Source organism: Pogona vitticeps, chromosome 5 (assembly GCF_051106095.1).
Source record: "Pogona vitticeps strain Pit_001003342236 chromosome 5, PviZW2.1, whole genome shotgun sequence".
In the NCBI taxonomy this organism is placed as follows: Eukaryota; Metazoa; Chordata; class Lepidosauria; order Squamata; family Agamidae; genus Pogona; species Pogona vitticeps.
In genome coordinates, this window is record NC_135787.1 from 46,080,746 (window position 1) to 46,092,521 (window position 11,776).

At 38.2% G+C, this 11,776-nt stretch overlaps 1 long non-coding RNA gene across 1 annotated transcript in view; it reads right to left on the bottom strand.

Moving 5' to 3' along the window:
• The window catches only part of LOC144589647 (uncharacterized), a 63,626-nt gene extending 53,730 nt beyond the window's left edge, over positions 1 to 9,896 (bottom strand). Inside the window, exon 1 of the long non-coding RNA XR_013545893.1 lies at positions 6,694 to 9,896. This is a non-coding gene — a long non-coding RNA (uncharacterized LOC144589647). The remainder of the gene's footprint in view (positions 1 to 6,693) is intronic.
• Positions 9,897 to 11,776: the final 1,880 nt, after the last annotated feature.

Consider the following 11,776-nt stretch of genomic DNA (forward strand, 5'->3'; position numbering starts at 1 on the left):
TCCAGTCCATTATTAGGTCCAGAAACGAGTTCAACTTATGAGACTGTCTCACCTGGATTGGTGGAAAAAAGAAAGGTAGAGCTAAGTGTCGTCAGCATATTACTGACTCCTCAGCCCAGACCTCCTGATGACCTCTTCCAATGGTTTTATGTAGATGTTAAACAGCATGGGGGACAATAGTGAGCCCATAAAAAGTAAAAGCAATACAGCCAAGGGATAGCAATGTCTTTGCTTGTTGGTAGAGATGCACAGGGTAGTTGCCGACCTGCCCTTCTTCAGAAGGCACTCTCCTATGTGCTTACCAAATATGCCTGCAAAGGTGGTTGGACAGAAAAAAAGATCTTTCCAAAAGATATTGGGACAAGAACAGGCTATAAAGAGACGCTGTCCTTCAGATCACCCAAATTCAAGCTGTGCTCAGAAACTGACTGGTGCCAATTGGAGTGGCCATTTACTCATCATCAAGAAGGAGATTGTGAATTATGCAAGAGAAAGACAAAAGAAGTATGGTTAGTTTATATGCAAAATTAGAAATGATTTTTAGAATTTAAACAGAATTACAACATATTTCTCCTCTTCCTCCTCCCTCCATCCTTAAAAGTGGTGGACCAAATAGGGTCCCATGAGATGTGCATGCCATGTAGATGTAAAGTTCACAACACATGGCATACCAGAACTTTACTTGACCCTAAGTGATCCTATATAGCCTATTCCAGGCTGCTCCATGTAGACAAGCCCTAAGTGTCCTAAAATAGCATCTAGACAGGATGGAAGTGACTGGATTTAAAAAAAGGAAATCTGTATTTCAGTAAAAATAATTGAATATGAATTCATTAAAATGAGCTGTAAGCAAGATAATTCAATAAAACTCTCCTGTAAAACAGATATTTTATTGGGTAACATGAGCACAGTATTAAGGGTTTTGGCTGCTACCATCAGTCTATTCAATTATAGTTAGTTTAGGTTTGAGGGAAGAGGGGCTAAGTGGGTTTTTGTGTGTGCAATGTATCGATGCTAGGAGCTCTTGAACAATCTTAATTTTCCCAAACTGACTGTCATGTATTGTTTATCTGAACTGTACATTGCTATGTTTTATTCTTATACATCAAGCAAATAATAATACTTTCAAAATTAGATTTATTTGATTAGGACAATAACTTTAAGATCGGGAACAATGCTATCTGTGATTTCCAATGTAGTAGCTTTAAAGAATGATTTTAAACAATCGCCACCTGGTTGTCAAAGTTGACATTTGCAGATGAAAAAAATGCCAGATATTACAAGAATTAGTCAGAAGGGAAGAAGGAGGAGAACTGAATTTTCTTTCAGATATGGTATTTTTTATTGGACTTTTTTATTTTATTTATATGGACTGAGTGTTTTCTTAGGCTCACCTAAAGAGGGTGTCAATTCTTATTTGACTCATAGGAACACTCCTATGGAGTGCTGGAATTCTTATGAAAATATCCCGGAAGTCACTCGTTGCAAGCTTCTTTTTATCTGCTTGGATGAAGGTTAAAATGAGAGAGAGAGAGAGAGAGAGAGAAACCTAAACAATTATAGAAATCAAATAATGATAATCTACAAGTTATTAGTTAAAAAACCATAATGAGAATGAACATATTTTCTTCCTTCCTAGGCTTGTTTGTAAATTGCGCAGGACACTTGGAATACAGTACTTTGTATTCTATTACTACTTCATAATGAACGAGAAATGTCAAACATCTTTGTATATGATTTATTATGCTATACATTTTCTGGGTTTTGCAGATTATTGAGACATGTTTGCCCTTTTATCATGTTATTTAGCAAATGAAGGAAAGTAGGGAAGGAGAGGGTAAAGAGATAGGAAAAAAAAGAACAGCGATACCTCCAACCTTATTATTAGTTCTGTAATGCCAAGTTACTTGTTAGTTGAATTACTATTGGCTGAGTCTATCCAGATGTTTCAATATCTAAAACATTTAGAAAGTAATGATCGCATTCTGTAGCCTTCATATTCCTCCTAATTAATTGGAATCATTTCCCATGGTAAACATGAGCTTTTATTTTACTGGCAAACAGGGTTCAGAGTAACCCAATACCATGGGCAAGAGCCCAGATTTCTATTCAGGATGGCCATCTAGCCAGATTCTGCACTTGATTGCAGTGCCGTTATTATCAAGAAAAATTCTAATTACGGAAAAATGATAAAAGCACTGCAGCAGACTTTATGGTGGTATTAAGTATTTAGAAAACGGGTCCGGTTACAACAGATCAAAATAATTTAAATAGAAGTTTAACTTGGTTTAAACTCAAAGTTAGACACTAGGCCAAAAAACGTACGGCCTCTGTGCTGTTTTACCTTTCCTCACAAATGATATTATGTAGCATGTGGCAAAATCTAGTTACCGATGTTTTATATAGGAAAGACAGGAGGTTGGGTGTTTCAAGGGGAGCTTGGAAAGCACTTTAAAAAAGAATGGATATAAAGATATTCTGAAGGCATACAAAACTGAGTAATGCAGGATGATGCTCAGAGCTGCATGCTTTCAGGATGTTCTGATTTCTACACTTCTTAAAAGTAAATCCCCATTCTCTGCTTTGGAGGTGCTGGAAAAGTCTGTACTTGTCTTGCTTCTAATGTGAATATCTGGGTATCATTCACACAAAACGGACCTGATTCAGGGCCTGGATCTCATTAAAACCTAGAGCACTGGGACTCACTCAAATCCCTTTTCTCTGAGACGGCTAAGTCCAAATTTAGTTACGGCTAACTAAATGTAGATCGAGCCAGAATTTAATGTACCTACAGATTTTTACCTACATTTATGAATGTTTTTAGCTGTACATCTTAACATGCATGTGTGTTTTATTACACGAATAAGACCAAGTACATACTGTATAGCAGCCATACACCAAGCTAACATTTCCTGAGGGATTCAGAGCATGGAAAAGTTACTTCTGGATAATTTCCAGAATCCCTCAGCCCTCATGGCCACTGGCTGATGGTGGCTATGCATAAACAGGTGATTACAGACAATGAGTCCAAAAAAGTAACTTTTCAAAGCCTTGGAGGTATCAACCCCATCTCAACATAATTTGGTATGTAACAGTAAAGGACTGCTTAACAGGAGCTACCTCCAAGAAGATGCAGAGCTTGCCGCATGCAAGCTAAACTCCCTCCCATTTTGTTTGGTAACCAACAGATCAGTCTGAAGAAGTGGTCTTGTTGATGAAAGCTCACATCAAAATACAGCAGTGAGTCTTTTGGGTCCCACAGCATTTTTGTCTTTTTTCATTTTGTTTTTGCTTCATACAATAGATCAGTGGTTCCCAATCTTGGGCCCCCAGATGTTCTTGGACTACAACTCCCAGAACTACTGGCTAGCACAGCTAGTGGGGAAGGCTTCCAGGAGTTTAGTCCAAGAACATCTGGGATCCAAGGCTGGCAACCAGTGCAATAGATCAGTGACACAGACATGCTTTGCTGAAAAAAAGTTCAGTCTCCAGAGCATTGTTATACTGTTGGACTACAATGCTCAGAATCCTCTAGTTGGCACGGCACCTTTTCCAAGCTCTGCACAAATGTTTTTTACCCTGTTGTACTTTTTTTCTGCTCTTGAATTAATGAAGTAACTGCAAAAAGTAGCAATCCTATATTTAATTCTATTGTGTTTGGTTAACAGTGACAGATGTTAATATGCATAAAATAATATAGATATGGAGCAGATAAACAGCTGAGATCTGCCCATACTTTGCAGCTGGGAAGGGAGCATCTTTTCATTCTGCTACCTCTGTGACATTTTTAGTGGGATCTAGAGTGAAGGCCACCCCAAGGCTTTGATAGCAAAGATTTTGAACCCAGCTCTTGCCGTTATTGTTTCTACTTGACTTGTATATTTAAATGCTTTCCATGCATTATTTGTATTTGTTTAACCTAATATAAACATTGTCAACTCCCTTGCCATTATTTGGGAGAAGGGGAGTTATAAATGTAGATTATTTGTAATTTTTACCCTGTTTAAGATACATGCACAGATGCAGCACTTTAGATGCAGACTTACACTTCCTTATGCTGTCACAGTGCAACCCAATAATGCATCTGAAATAAAAATGGATGAATAACATTATAAAAACACTTCCCGGCACTTACCTTTCCAGAGCCAACTAAAGAATTCTGCTTTTGTAAAGATCTCAACCTCCATAACTCGTGCTTGTACTAAGTCACTGCTGCAAACTAATGTTTTGTCAACAGATTTATGGACCAATAAAACGAGTTTCCAATTTGAGACAAGGGATGCAATGCTAGTCTCGTGTCATTGCAAGCCCCCAAAACATAAAAGTATGTATATGTATATGTATTTTAAAAATCAGAAACATTTGTTTCATATTCCTTTCTCTGCCATGACAATAGATCCATGTTTATTATTTTGCCAGTTAGTTAGTTCTATGCTATTTTATTCTATCCAGTACAAGCTGGATTTTGAAGGGGCAGAGGAACTAGAGACCAAATTGCTAACATGTGCTGGATTATGGAGAAAGCCAGAGAGTTCCAGAAAAACATCTACTTCTGCTTCATTTACTATGCAAAAGCCTTTGACTGTGTGGACCACAACAAACTATGGCAATTTCTTAAAGAAATGGGAGTGCCTGACCACCTTATCTATCTCCTGAGAAATCTATACGTGGGACAGGAAGCAACAGTTTTAACATGGACATGGAACAACTAATTGGTTCAAAATTGGGAAAGGAGTACGACAAGGCTGTATATTGTCTCCCTGTTTATTATATGAAGAATACATCATTCAAAAGGCCGGACTGGAGGAATCCCAAGCCGTAATTAAGATTGCCAGAAGAAATATCAACAACCTCTGACATGCAAATGATACTACTCTGATGGCAGAAAGTGAGGAGGAATTAAAGAACCTCTTAATGAGGGTGAAAGAGGAGAGCACAAAAATGGTCTGAAGCTCAACATAAAAAAAAAACTAAGATCATGGCCACTGGTCCCATCACCTCCTGGAAAATAGAAGGGGAATATATGGAGCCAGTGACTTTCTTGGGCTCCATACTCACTGCAGATGGTGACAGCAGCCACAAAATTAAAAGATGCCTGCTTCTGGGGAGGAAAGCAATGGCAAACCTAGACAGCATCTTAAAAAGCAGAGACAAAGGTCCACATATTTAAAGCTATGGTTTTTCCAGTAGTGGAAGTGAGAGCTGGACCATAAAGAAGACTGATCGCTGAAGAATGGATGCTTTTGAATTGTGGTGCTGGAGTAGACTCTTGAGAATCCCCTGGACTGCAAGGAGAACAACCCTATCCATTTTGAAGGAAAGCAATCCTGAGTGCTCACTGGAAGGACAGATCCTGAAGCTGAGGCTCCAATACTTTGGCCATCTCATGAGAAGAGAAGACTCCCAGGAAAAGACACTGATGTTGGGAAAGTAAGAGGAGAAGAGGACAACAGAGGATGAGATGGATGGACAGTGTTATTGAAGCTACCAACATGAATTTGACCCAACTCCTGGAGGCAGTGGAAGACAGGAGGGCCTGGCATGCTCTGGTCCATGGGGGTCACAAAGAGTCAGAAATGACTTAACGACTAAATAATAACAACAAATCCTATTTTATGGACCAAAGTGTTCCAAAGTGGCTTATGTAAAAACAAATCGCATAGCAATAATAACAGATAATCAAAAAGAATCAATGGGTCCCCCCCATTGTTATCTGTAATGATTCCCAAGATGTCTCTATAAAACATCTTTCCGAACTTTGAAACTAATATCCAGAAAAGTTAATACTTTTGAGACCAGGCCAGCCAGATTTCACTCTGGTGGTGGCAAGCTACTAGCCAAATGTTTTTAATAGAGAGGGAAGGATTCACAAGATATTTTCAGAACTAGAACAGAGCCTTTCTTTGTTAGATATTATGGCTTGGAATCCTCGTTCTGCTTTGTTACCACACCAAGATCCAGTGGCATGTTGCACCAACAGAGGTGGAAGAAACAATGACTTTACCCAATTCCTCCCCTCACCATACTCTTCCAGAGAGTCCCCCAGTTCTCATATCCAGACCAGAACAACCCAGCAAGTTATTTCTTCCTTTCCTCTGGTTGGAGTATTTCCTGAATGGATGATTCCTTCAGTAGGAGCAAATCTAGGACGCCAGCTTTGTAATTGTTTCCCTTGAAGGAGGAGGAGGAGGAGGAGGAGGAGACTAAAGTAAAATAAAAAATTAGTTCTGCTCAGGGAGAAGATACAAATTGGATCCTGGGAGTAAAATGAAAGGAAATAAAAGATTTTTCTAATATAGTAGTATAACCCATTTACTAGGTCAATTATTCACAACCTTAGGTCCTCAGATGTTCTTGGATTCAAAGTCCAAAATCTGAAAACCAACTGTTAGAATATTATTATTAAGGAAAGAATACCTTAGTTCATTCTATCCAATATAGAATATGTGCTTTTGGACAAGATGTTTTGGGGCTCAAATAGATGAGTAGTCAATGTTGCGATTAGATGGATATAAAATATTTTCTTTCAAAATATTTTCTTTCAAAAATCCTTCAAAGCTGCCATATTTTCATGATCAACTTGCATACAGAGGATGTACTCAGCTGCCAAGGATCAATCACTTAACAAAAACAGTCTAGTTTGCAATATACAGAGCTGAGAAACTTTCTACAACATTAAATACATGGATTTACCTTGAAGGAGTGCTGCATCTAATGAGGTTTCATCATAAGATCTTGGAAGTTGAATTCTTCAGCATTTCAAATTGCACGTTAAATGTTGATAGAAAGCAGGAAGCAAGATGACAAGTTATTACAATCACTATTACTTCCTCTCACCAGGATATAGCTTTAAGTTATTCTTATTTTGTCTGAGAGGAAGGGAGAGAGAGGAATTTAAGAGGGAAAAGATAAAGAAAGGGTGTGAAGTATTTCCGTGTACATCCCAGAAGACCAATTAGCTTGGCCTCAAAGGACAAACCATTTATCTTTGATAGTTTTCCAGTCAAGATAATACAGAACAGACTATACAGAATAACATGTCCTATTTTAGCAAACATTATCTCTTTCACTTTTTCAATGCAAAGAACCTAAATAATTTTTCTTGTGTAATCATCTTCCAGTCTCCTCATAAAGATAAAAACTGAAAAGTCTGCCTCATTCTAGTAAGATCATAAAATATCCTTGCCAAATTTGATAAGGACAGTATTCAATTACATATCAAAAACATATTCTGGTCCCATGTCTAGGGGATGGTTCACTGAAAAGGTCACCTTGTTGGTCTCTCTAGACATCCCATCTAAATTGGATGAAGAAAACATACATCTGTGGTTTCAGATCACTATCCATGTTGTTTATGCATGTGAAAGGGGCAGGTAAGCAGGCATCAAAATGTTTGGGCAAGTAGAAGCGCTAATATTTCAAACATCTAAATGTTTACCTGACCTAGCTAAATAACCAATTACATATTAAGAAGTGGAAATGAATTTTAATAGATGGTGATGTTAGGTACTTACGCCTAGGGCCTGTATTCAATGATGTCATTATCCTAGCCAACACTTCTTTGATTCACCACTTGTAATATACATAGGATGTATGTGATCATGTCCAGTGGTGCCCCCTTTTTGACACCGACACAGAAGATTGAAACAAAACTGAGTTTATTGTAACAGGATGGGAATGCACAATGAAACGGTACTGTCTACCTAAAAAAAACCTAAGAAGGGTGTCATAAGTTAGAATTGAACTTGACAGTACACAGTTAATTATTTGGAGTCAACACAGAAGAAAATGCATTCTCATTGTAGAAAATAAGGCTATCAATGTCTACTAGTCTTGATAGCTATATATTAATTCTAATTACCGGAAGGCATAGGTTTCTGAATGCCGGTTGCTGGGAAAGATGAGCAAGAGGGTCATGCTGTACTCTTAACTTCCTTCTAGGCTCCCGGTTGGCCGCTGTTAGAATGAAATGCAGGACTATATTGCCCTTTGATCTGATCCAGTGTGACTCTTTTTATGTTCTTATGGATGCATATCTGACAGAGAGCCGTATCATAATGGCATATAGAATTTGCATTCCCAGTGCAATTTTGAAAAAGCATCACTTTTTATATGTTTAGTCCCTGTCCCACAAGTGATATACACAATGAAACTACCTACTTGCATAGATTATATTAGTAGGAGTGGGTTGTGAATCCATTCCATAAATTCACCTCCACAAATGCAGAAAAGGCTGCTTAGTATTCTAGGCAATGTATATGGTGAACTTAATTTTTATGTACTCATTCCCCATACCATTCCATGGGTGATAAGTATTTATGTATTAAGCTACAGAAATAGAGATTGAACATCTAGCTTTTTTCCCCATAAAATACATTTGAAAAACACAATGTTACTGTTTTTTGCAAGTTCTCGATATTTATGTGCTTTAAGCTCCCTGAAACAAATGCTCTATTGTTCTGAAAGAAGGGAAGGGAGAAATAGAAAAGGATAGGCATTTGCAGATGTTCAGAAGTGACCAAATATGGACATTTTACATTTTATTCCACTTTTTTATTTTTTACACACGAGGCAAACTGGGGGAAAAATCTTGGATGCTTTGGACTCTGCTAGATCTCTGGCTGTCTTGTCTTGCTGAAAGGCTTGTTTTAATTGCAGGTTATGCCAGGAAACAAAGAATGTTTTGATTGTTAACGCAAATGTTCTGCATAAAAGCAGACACAGCATCCTTCAGATAACCTTTTGCTATCCTTGACATTATTTGACAAGTTAGTAATCTAAGCCTCTTGGAAAGAAACAGAAATATTTTGAAAGAATTATTACAGTTTTCACAATCTGGCCATATAGGATCTTCTTGTTTGTTATTCTGTTATAATGTAGGCCTTGACACACCCATGTTTCTCTATGTGGGTGTACAAATGCAGGAGTGTGCAGTGAAAGGCTGTGTATCCTCACCTATATGAAAATACTCTTCTGGCCATTTAAGTAGGCCATGAAGAGGCAGCACCTCACAGATGGGGATGCAGGTGCACCTATATATCAGCTGTGCACATGGATACTTCTGAGAAGTTATCTTCTTCACTTAATTGGAATGATGGCATATAATGTTGATATATACAGATATGCAATAATAATAATTATTATGTGTCTTTTAATCAGTTCTGACATGGAGATCCTTCTCAGGGTTTTCTATGCACAAAGCACTTAGAAGCAGTTCAGCAGTCTTCCCTTCTGTTGGTGCTCTGGGACCGTAAAGTTTGCACAAGGCTATGTAGGATGGCTATTCTCCTAGGAGGCACGGTGAGGAATCAAATACCTAAGCTCTGGCTTTGCAGCCAGGTGGTCCAACCCACTGAGCTACACAGCCAACTGTACACATCTGTACATAATACTATATGCTGTTTGGTTAAAAAAGAGAGACATTAAGGAATCCACATTGCTACTGACCTCTAAAGGAAGGTATAGCCTGTGTGCTAAATTGTTTTAAGTAAGCATTCTGTTGGAAGTCAGAAAATGCAATTCATCTTGGACTGAAGATGAATGCATTCACATGGGAAGAAATACATGGACAGAAACCTCTCCAAGTACCCCAGAGGATCTTTTGCCTGCTCTGACTTTACACCAATTTGATTTCCTCTCCAGTCCTACACTGATGCATACATTTTTACTGACCTTCCCTTTGCCTTTTCTCCATACTCTTCAGCCTCTCTCTCTCTCTCTCTCTCTCTGGCAAAAAGACATATTTGCTTCTACCTGAGAATCAAGAGCGTGTGTTGCTCCCTGGATCTCCATCTTAGACGGCCAGAACTAGGAATTTTTCTATAATCTTTCCTATCACAATGTATTGCCTCAAATAAACAGTGACTTAAAAAACACTAAAGAGACTGAGGACAATTGCTTTCCAAGATTATGTATGTATGTATGTATGTATGTATGTATGTATGTATGTATGTATGTATGTATGTATGTATGTATGTATGTATGTATGTATGTATGTATGTATGTATGTATGTATGTATGTATTTCTTTCTTTCTTTCTTTCTTTCTTTCTTTCTTTCTTTCTTTCTTTCTTTCTTTCTTTCTTTATTTATTTATTTATTTATTTATTTATTTATTTATTTATTTATTTATTTATTTATTTATTTATTTATACCCCGCCTATCTGGTGCCATGACCACTCTAGGTGGCACATAAAAGTTTGATCCTCCAAAGATCTTGGCATTTCCATATATTACTGTTATATACTACACTCGGCTAATACACATGAGAGAGGGACAGTACTATAGTCCTGCTGCCCACTGAGATGTCACTCTTCTCACAGGGAGAATGAAGCAGGAGAGCCTGTTGTGTGTGTGGTTCTCCATCCAGTTCTGAACCCTGATTTCACAGCATTTAGAACTGCATGGTAAGCATCCTCTCATCAAAGAAGCTCTCTACTTCAGAGCAAAGTTGGAGGGAGGTGGACCTACAAAATCCCCCTTCTTTGTACATATTGAGCAGTTTGTACTGGCTGAATATCAGGCTAGAGTAGTTCAATGGTTTAGATATCTCACTGCACAACCAGAGGTTGAGAGTTTGGTTGAAGAGCCAGCCCATGTAGCCATGGGCAAGTGGCCGAGAAGAAGGCAATGGAACACCACTTATGAGTACTCATTACCTAGAAAACCTGGAAGGGGTTGCCATAAGTCAGAATTGACTTGATAACATGTAAAAAGCAAACAAACTAAAAGCCTGAATCGGACCTACATGTGCTACATTTCCAGAGACAAACTTCGACATGAAAGCTAAAGATGGGTGGCAAGGTGGGAACAAGACAACATTTTGCATAAGTGAAAATGTGAAGAAAACATCTTGCCGGTCACCTTGATTTAAAAAAAATATATTCCATGACAACAACTTTTGCCTATTTCTGCACCATGAACAAATTTAAAAATAACTTTCACACAAGTAAGAAAAATGCTTCAGAATAATTTATTAAAAAATCATATGTGCAAAGACAATGTGTTGCAGGAGAGGGAGACATGTTCCAAGGTGCGGGCACCTGCCTGTCTATCATTTATGAACTGCCTGTTGCTTGGAAAAATTATGGCAGCTGGTGTTCTCTGAGAATTTGCATGCACACCAGAGTTCTAGGATTTGCGGAGTTTGACGGGTTGCTGAAATGCACCAGGTGTTGGTAGGGACTAAATCTATAAAAGTTGATGAAGCTCCCTGGCTGATGTCTTCTTTTCTCATTGTATCCTATAACTTTCTTGGATGTTCTGAATATTCATTCTGGTACTATATATTCTCCGTATCCTGGTCATTGCCTTGTGAAGAAAATGTCAAAAGTATAGCTTTGGCAATGTGTTTCCTTGTTTTATTGCTTCTATCTTCTCAAAACATTTTTCAGAACTGATATATGAGTCCTTCTGTATAATTTGGCTTTTCTATCTAAACAACAACAACAATAATAACAGTAATTCATGATGTCCACTGGTTGCATAGCTCACTTCTCTGGGCACCTGACTACAGAGCCAGGGGTTGACAGATCCATTCTCCACTGTGCCTCCCAGGGATAAAACCAGCCTAGGTAGCCTTGAGCAAGCTGCACAGAAACAGGGCACCCCCCAAAAGACAGGTAAAATACTTCTGAGTGCTCTTTTAACTAGAAGATCCTGAAAAGCATTGTCAAAATCAGAACTGACTTGATGGTATATGATGATGATGATAATGTTTCCCCACAGGTTGCCTGTGTGTGTCCATGAGCATGTGCCTTCCTATGGGGGAATCCAGG